This window comes from Benincasa hispida, chromosome 1, assembly GCF_009727055.1.
Source record: "Benincasa hispida cultivar B227 chromosome 1, ASM972705v1, whole genome shotgun sequence".
Classification (NCBI taxonomy): domain Eukaryota; kingdom Viridiplantae; phylum Streptophyta; class Magnoliopsida; order Cucurbitales; family Cucurbitaceae; genus Benincasa; species Benincasa hispida.
The window spans coordinates 64,409,627-64,415,814 of record NC_052349.1 but is presented as its reverse complement, the minus strand read 5'-3'; positions in this window follow the sequence as shown (position 1 = coordinate 64,415,814).

Genomic DNA, 6,188 nt, shown 5'->3' with positions numbered 1-6,188 from the left:
GATTGACAAATTTATATTATCGGCAGACTTCATCATCCTGGACTATGAAGCAGACAAGGATGTACCCATCATCCTGGGGTGACCATTTTTATCCACTGGTCATGCTCAGATTGATGTGTACAAAGGAGAGATCACACTGAGCGTGAATGGACAGAAGCTCAGGTTTGACATTATTCGAGCCATGAAATATTCTGAAGAAGAAGACCTCAATGAATCCGACGATGAACCAAGTTTGAATGAAGAAGAAAAGTCTGAAGATGAAAATGAAGATGAGGATGCGACTGCATCCATAGTAACCTGCAATGCGATCACAGAAAAAACAACCAAAGAAGATGAGATGATCGCATCAAAAGAAGACAAGCTGACAATGAGTGAAGAAAGAAAACCAACAAAACCATCCTTCGAAGAACCACCAACAACAGAGCTGAAGACCCTTTCAAACCACCTGAAGTATGCGTTCCTGGGGCAGAATGAAAAGCTACTTGTAATAATTTCCTCTACACTTAATGAAGATCAAGAAAATGTGCTGCTGAGCATCCTGAGAAAGTATGTAAAAGCAATTGGCTGGACGCTCGCAGACATTAGAGGAATTAGCCCCACTTATTGCATGCACAGGATTCGTCTAGAGGAGAATCACAAAGGATCGATCGAACATCAAGCAGACTCAACCTTGCAATGAAGGAGGTCGTAAAGAAGGAGATAATCAAGTGGTTAGACGCGAAAATTATCTATCTAATAGCCAACAACACATGGGTCAGCCCCGTGCAATGCGTGCTGAAGAAAGGAGGGATGACGGTAGTCCCCAATGCAAATAATGAACTGGTCACCAGATGGCAGATTTGCATGGACTACCGCAAACTGGATGCGGCAACAAAGAAGGATCATTTCCCTTTGCCTTTTATCGACTAGATGCTAGACCGCCTAGCTGAAAATGATTTCTATTGCTTCTTGGATGGATATGCTGGTTATAACCAGATCATGATTGCTCCTGAAGATCAAGAGAAAACCGCATTCACCTGCCCGTATGGAACATTTGCATTTCGACGCATGCCGTTCGGCCTTTGTAATGTGCTGAGCACTTTTTAAAGGTGTATGATGGCCATCTTTTCTGAATATCTTGAAGACTCTATAGAAATTTTCATGGACGACTTCTCGGTGTATGGGCAAACATACGAAGTTTGTCTCAACAATCTGGAGAAGATATTGAAAAGATGTGAAGAGACAAACCTCATACTGAATTGAGAGAAATGCCACTTCATGGTGAAGAAAGGTATTGTGCTTGGGCACAAGGTCTCCAAGGATGGGCTGGAGGTGGACAAGGCAAAAATTGAGGCGATTGAAAAGCTTCCACCTCCAGCGAATGTGAAGGCTGTCAGGAGCTTCTTAGGGCATGCAGGCTCTGTCTCTTATACACATCTAGATGTGTATAAGAGACAGCCTTTGAATTAATGTGCGATGCAAGCGGTTATGCGATGGGAGCAGTGCTGGCGCAGAAGAAGAAAACAATGCTACACTCTACCGCATATGCGAGTAAAACCTTGAATCCTATTCAAACAAATTACACCACAACAGAAAAAGAATTGCTTGCAGTGATATTTGCATTGGAAAAATTCAGAGCTTATTTGTTGGGAACTAAAGTAATCATTCACACTGACCACTCGGCGATAAAATATTTGATGACAAAGAAAGATGCAAAGTCGAGGTTGATTAGATGGGTTCTCCTCCTCCAGAAATTCGATATGGAAATCATTGATCGCAAGGGGACGGAGAACAAGGTTGCGAACCATTTATCTAGATTAGAAAATCCAGAAGTTGACCGCAACTAGACAGAGGTGAACGCAACTTTCCCAGACGAGCACCTATTTAAGATTGAAGAATTACCATGGTACGCGGACGTGGTCAATTTTCTGGTTTGCGAACAATTTCCTGAAGACTATACAGACCACCAAAAGAGGCGGCTCGGACATGAATGCAGATCATATTATTGGGACGAGCCAAATTTGTATTAGAGAGGGTCAGACCAGATTTTGCGCCTGTGCGTACCGGATGCTACTCACCAATGCATATTATCACAATGTCATGACTCGCCATATGGAGGACACTTTGGAGGCCAACACATAGCAGCTAAAGTGTTACAAAGTGGGTATTATTGGCCAACATTATTTAAGGACGCAAGAGACTTTGCGATGAAATGTGACCGGTGCCAATGTACGGGAAACATTTCATGGAAACACGCGATGCCCATGAACATCATCTTAGAATTGGAATTGTTTGACGTCTGGGGCATAGACTTCATGGGACCATTTCTACCATCGAATGGTCACAAATACATTCTGTTAGCCATCGATTATGTTTACAAATGGGTAGAAGCGGTAGCGTGTGATGCAAGCGATGCGACGGTAGTGTCCAAGTTCTTTAAGAAAAATATCTTCACTCGTTTTGGCACTCCACGTGCCATAATAAGTAATGAAGGCTCCCACTTTGTTAATCACATCGTCAACAACTTGCTGCTTAAATATAATATCCTCCATAAGGTGGCCACCGCATACTATCCACAGACAAACGGTCAAGCTAAAGTGTCCAACAGAGAAATCAAGCTAATATTAGAGAAGGTGGTAAAGCCTTCACGAAAAGATTGGGCAACAAAGCTGGACGATGCACTGTGGGCATACAGGACCGCCTATAAGACACCTATAGGCATGTCCCCGTATTCGCTGGTGTTCGGTAAGGCATGTCATCTACCGCTTGAGCTGGAGCACAAAGCACTGTTGGCGGTGAAAAAGCTTAACTTCGACTTAAAGGTTGCAGGGGAAGCAAGGAAACTTCAGTTGGTCGAGCTTGATGAATGGAGAATGCAAGCTTATGAGAATNTGCAGGGGAAGCAAGGAAACTTCAGTTGGTCGAGCTTGATGAATGGAGAATGCAAGCTTATGAGAATGCCAAATTTTACAAAGAGTGAGCAAAACGTTGGCATGACAAACAGCTATGCGAGAAGAATCTCCACGTCAGACAAAAGGTCTTACCTTTCAATTCGCGGCTATAGCTTTTTACCAGCAAATTAAAGTCACGCTGGTCCGGACCTTTTATAATCAAATAAGTATTCCCACATGGTGCAGTCGAACTAACTAATGAGGAAGGGACTCGTGCATTTAAGGTTAATGGGAAAAGAGTCAAGATATATTGCGGAGGTGATTTTCATCAGGAAAAGACCTCTGTAGACCTAAGAAATCCCAATGAAGAAAAATCGAGCGGTCCCTGCATTGTTATGCGACAGAACCTCATCAGGGGTGTAAATCTTTTGGAATATCCTTTTTCGTACCATTGATTAATGAACTCTCACTACTCTTCTTTTATATTGGTTATCGTTTATCTATCTTTTCTCTTTAAAAAAAAAGAATTTTTTTTTTTGCTAACTCTGTCTTTTATTTGACCCTCTCAATGTTTTCTTTGCAACGATCGTGGTGAACGATTGCAGGGGAGCTACACGAAAGACGCAACTAGCTTATTCCGCCACCGCAATTGAAGAAAGCAATTTGCCACAAAGAAGGATGCATTCACAAATAATGTGAGCGATAGAGTAAATTTGGGGGTTGTATCTTTCCTTGAGTTTGTTTATTCCAAATATTTCTCTATCGCATATCTTTTTAACTTTGATAATTTTATCATTGCATCCTCTTTAGTCGGCGCAATCATTACACATTGATTAATTTAGTAAGTCACCGCATTCTCTCTTTGCCAATTATGATTTCAATGATGAAACACATGCCTTTATTTTGTTCGTATATGCTAAAGTTAACTTAATTTGAGGACAGTCATCTCATGAAATATTTCTAGAAGTTAGTGGTCTGCCAGTTTTCTTTCAAACTAACTTATTACGAAACTTCCTAAGAGCATCGCATGACTTCTTTCAATCTTTCAGCAATGCAGACATTGTCGCGGTTAAATTTGGGGGTGCGGTATTCATTTTCAACCTTGCTATTTTTAGGTTGTCTAAAAAAAACGTTGCAATCGGATCCTATTCGTAGTTGGATGTCCGCTTGAAACCCATGGGGGCAAGCCAAAACGAAGGTAGGAATCATGATCAACGCATAAATAAAATGATCGCAACTCCGCTGCCAAATGGGCATGAGTTTAGACTGAGAAAGAGTGCCTTGCTCGTAGTTGGATGTCCGCATGACACACGTGGGGGCAAGTCAAAACGAAGGCTAGCACTTGGATCCGCGCAAGGTCATAGAGAAAATATATATGTCTAAAATACGCAAGGATAAAAAATCATTTGAAAATACCCCAGTTGAAAAACTTTTTTTTATGAAATAAATCATGCGATGCCCTAGAATCTAGTAAAGTTTTTTTTGAAGGTTAAACTTGCGATCCCTAAATTTTAGAAATATTTCAAGAAGAGACCTGGATAAGAATTGAGGAGATTTTGGTGCATAGGATTGGAATAAGGCAACCTTGAGAAATCTAGGAAAGAAGAAGGCGGTCGACTTTCTAAAGAAAATCTTTAGTCTATGCTTGAGGACAAGCATTGTTTAAAATTTGGGGGTATGATAACGGACATAAATGCATGTTATTACAATGTAAAGATATAAAACAATGCAGGATCGCGACGGTAAAAATATATAATATTGCGTCCAAAAGCATTAATTTTACAACATTGCGATCCCATGCGTCCATCGCATTAAAATAGCTAACTTATGTATTTTATGCAGGAAAATGCATTGACGCAAGAAAAAATTGCGATCCAAGGAAATTAGCGTCCGAGCGCATAAGAGATTGCGACCGCAAGGCTATGTGATCATTTGCGTTCGTGAAAATCTGCTCAAGAAGATGGCCGCATAAAGCCGACGCATCAAGGTGAAAGCTTAATAAATCATGATGGGACAGAAAGCTGATGACAGTCGATTTTGAATTAAGTTGACAAGCCGTTAACGACATACTATAGCAAGTACACTCAACTTTTCGGTGACAAATATTTGATGCATTAGATAGAGAATTAATGACATCCCATCAGTGCAATCATTCGAGAGAAAAAGCTTTTCACCCTGAAGCTTTATAATACTGAAGGCCACCTTCGTTTAAGGAGTTTAGATAGTTCAGTTATGCTCCTCAGACTTTAGAGTTCTTCTTTACCATATACTTACATTTTACATACTTAGAAGGCGGAAGTGAGTGAAGGGAGATTATGCCGAGAGATCATCATGGTGAACTTGGAAGAGTACCGGGAAGCATAGAAAACAGAGAGAGGGCCAACTCTTGCAAAAGCAAGAACAACTTTTGGGCAGAATAAAGATAACTCAGTGTAAAGGCCTTGGGAAGCAAGATATTGCTACTAGGCTCTTTACCCTTATTTTTCCATAGCCATTTTGTATTCTGAACTTATTTATAAATGAAAATTGCATCTTTATATCTGTCCACTCTCTTTACATTACGCATGAGTAGCTAAATTTGTCGAATGGGTTGAGAAGCACTTAGCTAGCATAACCTAGGATCTTCACTTTATGCGATCATCTTGTATTATGTATGCGTCATTCGTCCTTTAGAGATACTTGGGAGGGTAGTCTAAGGATAGAATCTAGGCTTGGAAAAGTCAGATTAGAATCTAGGCTCGGGAGATTCAGATTAGAACCGCATAATCAAGAGATAGAAACTTAGGAATAAGTTTTGTTTGCTATTAATGCATCGCATGCATCCTAGAGATAGGATATGATTGTATGCGGTCACCTTGTACCTGTGTACATCTTTCATCATCGCATAGGCAAGAAGTAAAGACTTAGGAATAAGCTCTATAGACATCATCACTCGCATGCATTCTAAAACTAGGAGCTATCGCATTTGCATTGGAAAATGAATTGTTGTCACATGAGTGTAGCATGATCGCATAGCTTGAACGCATTCTCAGGAAACGCTAGCTAAAGACCTTCTCAACCCATTCCTCTGCATACTCATTGTATCTTTCACATTATTAGCTATTTTCTCAAATCTGCCGCATAAACTTTATACCTTAAACAACACACCAACCCACACATTGATTTATTTGTTACCGCAAAGTAAACGAAAAGTTCCACTGCATACTATTTCCTTAGTCCCTGTGTTCAACCCTGGGCTTACTAGGTAACTCAATAGGATTTATACTTGAATCTTGCCGAGAAAACTTGCATGCACAACGCATATTCCCTCATCGCATT